A 9059-nucleotide genomic window follows, 5' to 3' on the forward strand; every position below is an offset into this window, starting at 1 on the left:
AATATTAAACATAACAACCTCTGAACATTACAAATATTCGCCTCAATTCAACCTGGAACCTCTCTCATACAATACAATGTAAGTGTGCGTGTGTACGTGTGTGTGTGTGTGTGTGTGTGTGTGTGTGTGTGTGTGTGTGTGTGTGTGTGTGTGTGTGTGTGTGTGTGTGTGTGTGTGTGTGTGATTCATTAAATGGTCTGGCCCAAGATGAAAGGAGGATGATTGAGTCATGGCTGGAGATTGTTTGCAGCTTTTCAGCACAGCACTGCTTATTGCACCCATAAAACCTTTTATATTTATGACATCAATAAAAGAACACACTTGCACGTGCACACACAGATATGATATTTCTTTTATCTTAATTGCTCTGCATTTCAGCCATTATACAAAATAACCTTTACAGTATAATGATGATTATCTCCAACTGTTTGTTTGTACCACATTTCTGTGGGCAGAAACCGTTGGCCTGAAATAAAAAGACCTGTATTTAGTCGACTGGATGCCAACTTTTCCCTGTGTCAAAATGACATGATGGAAGTAATTGAGTGATACTGAAGGAGCTTGTTCGGTCGCTGAAGTAATCTAATCTCCAAACCATCTCTGAGAAGCTGAGTCTAGGGAGAAAAATAGCTATTCTCACTGTCTGACTGAACAAATCTAATAGTACTCTCACCCGGCCTTCTTCCTGTTTCTTTACTTTTGTTTACAGTCTATTAGATATGGAGACTGTTGTTTCAACGTTGCAGGCAAGTTGCACTTAGTTGTCGTTTTTTTGTTCATTTGGTTGGTCAGTTTGTTGGTTGGTTGTTTGTTGTTTTCGCTTGAGTACATTTTCAAAGGTTTGGTTGGTTAACTTACTGCACATGTACCCCTTTACCAGACGTTTCTTTTATCACATTAATAGTAGCCTGTTGCTATCAGAGTCCGACAGCTGTCTCTCATTGGCCCCACCTCACCTCGCAGCTACCGGATGTTGAAGATAAGGTTGTTCCCTTCACTCGTCTGATCAGAACCAACGAGAACACCCAAGAGCAACCTAATCCTCTGCTGCAGGGTACAGGCAGAAAGGCAAGTGCTTGAGATGCAAGTATGCAAGAGAGAGACATGAGAAAAGGTAGAGAAAGCTTTAATGGATCTATAAACACATTGGGTGTTACTACACCTCGCAATGACTGTAAGAAATCAGAGTAAAATTCCCTGAGGCCCAAACATGGCAGTAACCAATGAGGTCATTCAGAGGAACCGTGTCAACAAAACAGAGGCTATACTCGTGTTAACACATGTATGTAATAAATTCCTTTCCGCAGCTACACTGATTTGGCCCAAGGCTTTATTGTTATCTTATTTGCTTTTATAAACGGCCACTCATTTTTCCTTTTTGCATCTTGTGTGGGTGTGGCGTGTGGCGCAGTGGATAGAGCCTCGGTGGTGGGATCAGGGGGTCACAAGTTCAAACCCCACTGCAGTCAGCATGTCGTTGTGTCCCTGGGCAAGACTCTTCACCCCAAATTGCTCCTGTGGGGATTGTCCACAGTATTGAGTATGCAAGTTGCTTTGGATAAAAGTGTCTAACAAGTAACATGTAATATAGCTGTGATTCAGGTCTACCATGCCCCTCTTTGAGTGCTTGGATCAACAACATCTGAACTTCATTCAATTTTCAATAGAGCTGTATATCTGTTCCTTAGGATGATTCTGCTGTGTTGAGTAGGTTAAAACTCGTTTTTGACAGGCCTTGATAAATCTCCCTTTGTCCTTGCTAAGAAGTTGGTAAATCAGGATACTTAGGTAGACAAATCATGTGGATGTCCTTCAAATGTACACATTTTTTGTGTTTAACCCCAACCGAATAATGCCTACATGTACTTCAACGGAAAGTGTTTTAATTATTCTTGATCACCATGAACATCCCAGGAAATACAACCTCCTCATTAACACTGTTCCCAAGTAAATGGCTACTGAAGGCCATTACACACCTTGCTGTGCTGTAAAGAGGGAAAACTCTGGGCAGGATTTCATACAGAGAACCACATCTTTTTACTATTTGACTTTGAGTCATCGGTTTGGAAAAATCTAGCTTTAAATAACAGCTAACAGGGAGGTAATCTGTACTGGAGCCTGTTGTTCTTCAAAGGCCCACGTTCATTTTTAGCTACATGATGTTTTCAGAGTTCATGATGTCATCCCGGCGTTGGCTTTCAGGCTGATCTTTTAAGTCCCTAGTTCAGTTTTTAAAACCTGCCATTAGCCAACCATGGAGCAAAATAAACCAGTGATTCACCCCTCCACCACCACCCCCCGTGTTCATTCACGTACCACTCTGTGTATGTGTGTGTGTTATTCTGAGAGTGAGAGAGAACAGATGCAAACCAAAGGCAAACTGAGTATACGCAGAGAGAAGGGACAGAGAAAAACAAACTGAGCGTATGGATTTTCAGCTGAATATGGCAGACACTATTTTTGTAATAGATTTTGAATTTGGAAATGGCTGAGACCATTCGGAATGTATGTACTGTATGTAAGAAGAAGAAATTGTGGTTTTACGTTTTCTCACCAGCTTCAAGACTTGTTTTTGCCCTATGTTCCAGTTTATTTGATATTAGAAACAGACATGTATTTAAATATACTTCAACACCTTAGAAATACAATACAACGCATTGTGTTCTTAAACACGCTTTCCTCATGGCTGAAAGGAGAAGTGGAAACTTCTGTGGTGTAGACTAAGCTACACACACTGAAAGAAAAAAAAAAATGTTCCGCATTAAATCTCACAATTACCAATCCATCACCAAGCAGTACTGTACTGAACATCTGTTTCAGTGTTTGACACCACTTGGAAACAGATAGAAGTAGAATATTGGAAACATAAATGAAACAGGTGATCCTATTGATTCTGTAATAACAACTTTCTGTGGCCTGAAGGAACGTTTTTTTGGCTCTCTATGAGAGAGCTGATTTGCTATACAAATCAATTAAAAACATGCCAGCTAAAGCTTCTATTGTCTGGCTACAATCCTGTCTCAATACGTTTTTGCAACTGCTAATGCAACTTTTTTTGTAATTTTATTTCATTTGATTCAGATTTTGAAATGAAAACATTCACTTTTTGAAGTGGCACCTTCAAGTCTGAAGCAGCGACTCTAGTAAGTGACTCCTCTGGTTGCAAAATGAAGTTAAATTACATAGAAGTCTATGAGACAGACTTACTTTTTTTTAACGTACAAGTGAATGAGATTATGGTCTAAGTCTTCTTTAATGCACAATGATGTTAATTATAGAAATGGTGGTCCCTTAAAATGAACTATAAGCAGGTTATGCTTTAGAAAGTGGATAGATTGTGTTAGGCTACTACCACAATTAGAACTGACTTATCATTTGAACTCTCTCTGTATTTTCAGTTCAAGTTAAATGTAATATTTTGATTGCCTAAAAATGTCCTTTTATTTCCTCCTGTTTGAACAGTCTAATGCAGTTTTCACTGGGTTACAAAATGCATTCAGTAGACAGAGCACAGCTTGTGCTAAATACTCCTGCCAGAATGCTGACAAGGACAAAATAAAAGGAACACATAGCACCTGTCTTGGCCTCCTCACACTGGCTTTCTTTCTTTTTAAGTAATGGCTTTAACCTGATGGAACCTGTTTGTCAAAGGCGTAAAATACAAAAAGCAAATCACATTGCCTTCATGACCTGTTCACAGTTAGCGATTCACAATCAATAGTTCTCTTACTTTTCCATAATCAATAGATAAGCTTCCTGATCAGACCAAACAGTAAAATATAATTATTATTGCTGTTTAGAAATACACTTTATAGCAAAGCATTTGGTTAACTGATGCTTTTTCTTTTGTTTGAAGTTATGTGTATGTTTTTAATATATGTCTTTTTTTTAATAGTTTTTGTTTTATAGCTTACTGGTATGCGACTTAGCGCGTGTTGAGTGATATGGAATGAAATAATTAAAGCTACTGTAAATGTATTGGATCGAAAACACAAAATGAGAGCACATGAAGGGCCAAACACGAGGTGCCGACTGGAAAATAATTAATCAGTTTTAGAAATGTTGGATAGAAATTGAACTTGGTAAGCCTCTGCAGAAACAGTACTGAAATAGTTTTGTGTCAAAGAAAAGTGGAAATGTCTACCAATGCAATGTATTTAAATTGCGCATTTACTTGAGTAAAGCAAGATGCGTAAAGGTATTCATTCATCCTGATGTTTCTTTCTGTTGACACTGACAAAACTGTGTCACTCTAAACCAGATGTCTGCAAGTCCAATGTTTAACTGTGGACCAGCATGCTTGGTATATACAGTTTTCTTCTTGTACAACATGTTTAAAAGTTTACTAGGGTTGTCTGTAGTTTACACTTTTTACTTTTTTGGCACAATGTGCAGAGTTGTCATACTTGTCAATGTCTCATTAGCCCCTGCCCCAGGCACTTGAAGCCATCTGGCATAGTCTTTTTGAAGATTTCATCATAGCAAAAATGAAAGGAGGCTTTCTGTAAAGGTAAGATATAACAATGTTATAGAAGCTCAGTAACATCAGCATTTGAAATAGTAATATAGATTTGTTTAAATTGCATTTCTACAATAAATGTGTTGGACTGGGAACATGAGGAGCCTGAATTCACACGGATCTATCATGTTGAGTCTGTCTCACAAATTGGGCCTTTTAATGAAGAAAACTGTCCTGATAGTCTTATCTATTCAGCTGTACTCTTCCAGAGTACACAGAGCTCTAGAAAGGAGACATGATCTCCAGGGAAAAGGATTTGATTATAGTGTAACCTGAGCTCATTGTGCTTTTTCGCAAACAAGCTTACAAGCTAGTTAAATTAGATTTTGTTATGTGGAGTTAATCAAAATGGGACATATAAACTTGAGTCATTGCAAACAAATTTAAGGTTCTTATGACACATAGTGGCCAAAATGTTATTAATACGTTGTATAATACCTTTTACATATATTTTATACTATATATTTTTTTGTAATCAACATTGACATTAGGGATGTACTGGACTCTGCTGCTTATCAATTAATTAATCCAGACACTGAGCTTCAAGCGAAACACACATATACTGTATAAAAAAAGATTACTCACACTCACCCCATTTAAATCGCTTCAATGAACAACTAGCATTGTCAAAACATTGTTGGTTATGGCTCAAGTTAAAATACTAATTTCCTATGCAAGAGGCTGAAATCCAGCTGGACATCAAAGACGCTGACAGCAGAACAAAAGTCCAGAGGTGACTTTATGGAAATGAATACACTCATATAAAATTCATAAAGCACTCAATTTAAACTGTGGAAAAACATTGTATCTGCAACAATGACCCAGTGATTTCTCAGTGTCAGAAAATAAAAGTACACGTGTTGCTTTTCAAGACAAGTTTGCTTAACAGTAAGTCCTGCAGTTCATTCCATTTGTCGAGATGAATATTAGCTTACTTAATACTAATATTATTTTTGAACCACAAATCACATTAGAACAATGAACCCTTGGACTCCCTAAGTGATGTTTTATTTATATCTTCAATACATAAAGCATTGTTTTCTGCAGCATGATCTTTGATTTATGATCATATTTAGGATAATTATCTGTAAATAAATGCAGCTTTTATGAACAAATTGCATAGGAGTTGGGGGACTTCTTCTTTGCCTTTTTCGTGTCGTTTTTCTCCACAATCTGCGTACTGCATTTACCCCTAACAACCTTCACCTGGAAGGTACGACAGCTTTTATGTTGCTCCAGAATCAGAGAGACTTTGGTCAGAAAATGAACCTAAAACAACAGAAGTGATTGGCAAAAAATAAGATTGTTTTTAAAGAGAAATCACACCCATTGTGGTTTGGATACAATGTTTACAGCTGAGAGCAGTAACATTGTCTTTGTAGTTGGAATTATGCAATTACGTTTCATTTGAGGTCATATGCTGTATAATATACTCATGAATGAACCTTAGTTCCATGTAAAGCAGCCTTAAGCCATACACTCTGTGAATGACTCCAACCAACCACAGCTGGCTGCTGAGCGGCATGAGGGTGATCAGAAGCAGAAGGCTGAGAAGTGACAGGCAGAAAAAGGTGACAAGGGTGACCAGGGTGTGTAACCACAGTAGGAAACCCAGTCTGTTGACCAAAGTGATAATTTAATTTGAGCTACGGGCTTCAACCTCGTTTTTTTTCCAGATCCTTTCAGTGTGGATTGGCTTTTTTCAACTCCTGAAATTGGGCCTGGGACATTAAGACAACATTGACTTTGGCAAGAGAGTAGAGACTGGGGAAGTGACGGGACTCTAAAACAAGTTTCCTCCCTCTAACTCTCGCAGCCTGCACTCTGATCAACATCAAATCACACCCGACATTCACAACAAGCAGACACGCCGGTTCCCTCTCCCCTGACGCCTCTCCTCTGCCGCACTGATGAGGTCACCGTTTCCTGCAGAGGTCACCTCTAATGCAGGAGTCAACGCCTGTGAAAATAGAACGCATACTTGAAACACTTCTGTTAGCACTGCTAATATTTAATGATGATTTTTAGATGAAAATGTCATTGACAGATTTAGAAAGGCTATTGGTTGATATAATTTATAAAAAATGTGTTACATCAAAGGTATTTATTTGAATTAGATGTTGCCCTATTTGATCAACGATGTTAATATTAACATTCAACAGTGTATTTATAGTATAATTTTAAGTTGTGTTTTATTATTATTCTTTGAAGGTTTTTTGTTCTCTTTTGTTCTTAGTTGTCTCGTCTCAATATATACAGAGTCAGGTGACTTCCACTTCGCAGGTTTATATGTTTAAACTACTGTCAGCATATCATTGTCCCATGGTGGACAAAATGATGTGTCAGTTCACCGTGACATCACTGTTGGCTGAAAACAACACAAGATATTGTTATAGAAAATCTGAAAAGCTGTCTTTTTATTTAGAACTGTATTGTGCAAATACTTAAGCAAAATTGACAGTGTCTTGCACATTCAAAACAATTGTTTGCATTTAAAGTTCAGACACATTATAGATTTCCAGGGAAAAATATACCTATTAACACTGACACCAGAAGTGTGGATTTTTTTGGCCCACTCGCCATCATTTTGATGTGATTAGATGACATCTTGCTGATATTTATTCCTGAGGGTGCCACCGGAGGAAGACCGGTGTGTCAAAACTGAATGAATGTACCATTTAGAAAAAATACTTTCGGTAACACTTTATATTAAGGTACACTACACAAACTAACCATCAACTAGTTGTTAATTAACATGCATATTAGCAGTATATTGGTCAACAGTCAAAATTATTGTTTCCCTGCCAGATCTGCCAGCGCAGCGCCCCCCCCCGGCCCTGGTTACCATACTTTCATATAGTCTTCAAGATCTTTCGGACTTTAAGGTTTTCAGAGAACAAAAATACTGTGCTTTTGTCTGTAGATCAGTTATAGTACATTTCAAAGGAAAGAGAGACCTGTTGTCAGTGTGACGCCGTATTCAGGCCGAACTACAGAGGACAAGCTGATTAAGATCCGTCTGTGGGGGCTTCTCCCCAACTGAGAGCGGTGATTGAAGCTAAACTGGGCCCTGAACACAGACTAATCGTCCTCTCTCTGTTTACAGCACCCAAGGGTTAGCTTTAATGAGACCAACGGTGATATGACTAAACAACATGCAGCCTTCATCCGTAAGGATAGCAGCAGGCCCCGGGCTTTTGATGCCTGTCCAATCATCTGAAGAAGAAGAAGAATCCCTCCTCTTGTCCTTTCAGACAACTTTTCTGTGTCCTTGTCGAAATATGAAATGTCACAGAGTGTTTCAAATGTCACAGACACAGCAGTTTGTTGCACACCGATTTATAAGAGACTGGTGGGGGATTAAGGGAGATTCAAAAAAATGTTGTTAAAAATAACTAGAATAATTTGGTTTTCAGGTAGTGCGGACATTTTTCGCTTTCAAGAGGAACTTTATGGCACAAAATCTGGCATAAAAACTCTGCAACTGCCACACAGGATGTCAAGCCAGGAATGTAAATGCCAGAGCAATTTTATGATTTCAATGTCGAGATTTGTGTTGTTTCACAGTTTTTTCTTTTTCTGTTGGATCTCTGCTCTGATAAGCCAGTCAAGTCCTCTCTTTTGTGACATGTTTGAGACATACTGTAAACTGGCCACCGTGAAGGATGCTCATCAATGTTCCTAGACTTGTCCACAGTAAATGGTGCCACAATTTATTATATTGCTCAAGCTTCAACATAGAATCATCAGTAATGGTAAAAAAAGTACATAAATAATGTTATCAAAGCAACAAAATTGTTATCTAAGCTATGCCAAGGGGAGAAACACATTGAGGATAAATATTAATATTGAACATTAGTTATCGAAGGAACCTTTTATGAGCTATAAAATGTATCCCCCAGACAGACCATTTCTGTATGTATTTCCTGAGTGAACTGCGATGCAGGTTAGGCTAATGTACCTCTGTGATGCTGACTTTTTATTAATGGGTAGAGGATATTGGCTGACCTACAGTAAAATGTAATTCGGTTCTGTAAATTGAAGGTTGGGAAGGACATGGAGGGGGGTTCACCAGTTAGTGTTATTGAGAAATTCATTTCTAAAACCAATTTCCTTTTTTGGGGGATTATTGACCTGAAATTGGTCATATTAAAAGAAAAAGAAACAGACAGAAAGGATATAATATCAGCGTTTTAATTCACGTATTGTAGCATTGTATACACAAACTAAATGTGTGTTTCCTTTGGAAGTCCTTTTGGTGTCCTTGCTGTCTCCTGCTGTTCCATAGTCAGTGTCCCGTACTTAAGGCTAATGCATGCACTGTTCGGAGAGGTGGAGCATCGAAGTGTGGCGGCCCCCTCCAAGGTGAGTCCACCTGAGTGAGGAGGACGAAGAGCAAACTGTGATCGTGGACACGTCAGAACAGTGATGAATATGGATGCCCTGAGGCTGCACAATCTGCACTCCTGCTGCTTTTAAACATACTAAAACTGATGATGTAAATGACTCGGTATAGGACTGCTGGAAGCCTGTCTGAACA

Source organism: Notothenia coriiceps, unplaced genomic scaffold, assembly GCF_000735185.1.
Source record: "Notothenia coriiceps isolate Sejong01 unplaced genomic scaffold, NC01 NC01_scaffold00036395, whole genome shotgun sequence".
NCBI lineage: Eukaryota > Metazoa > Chordata > Actinopteri > Perciformes > Nototheniidae > Notothenia > Notothenia coriiceps.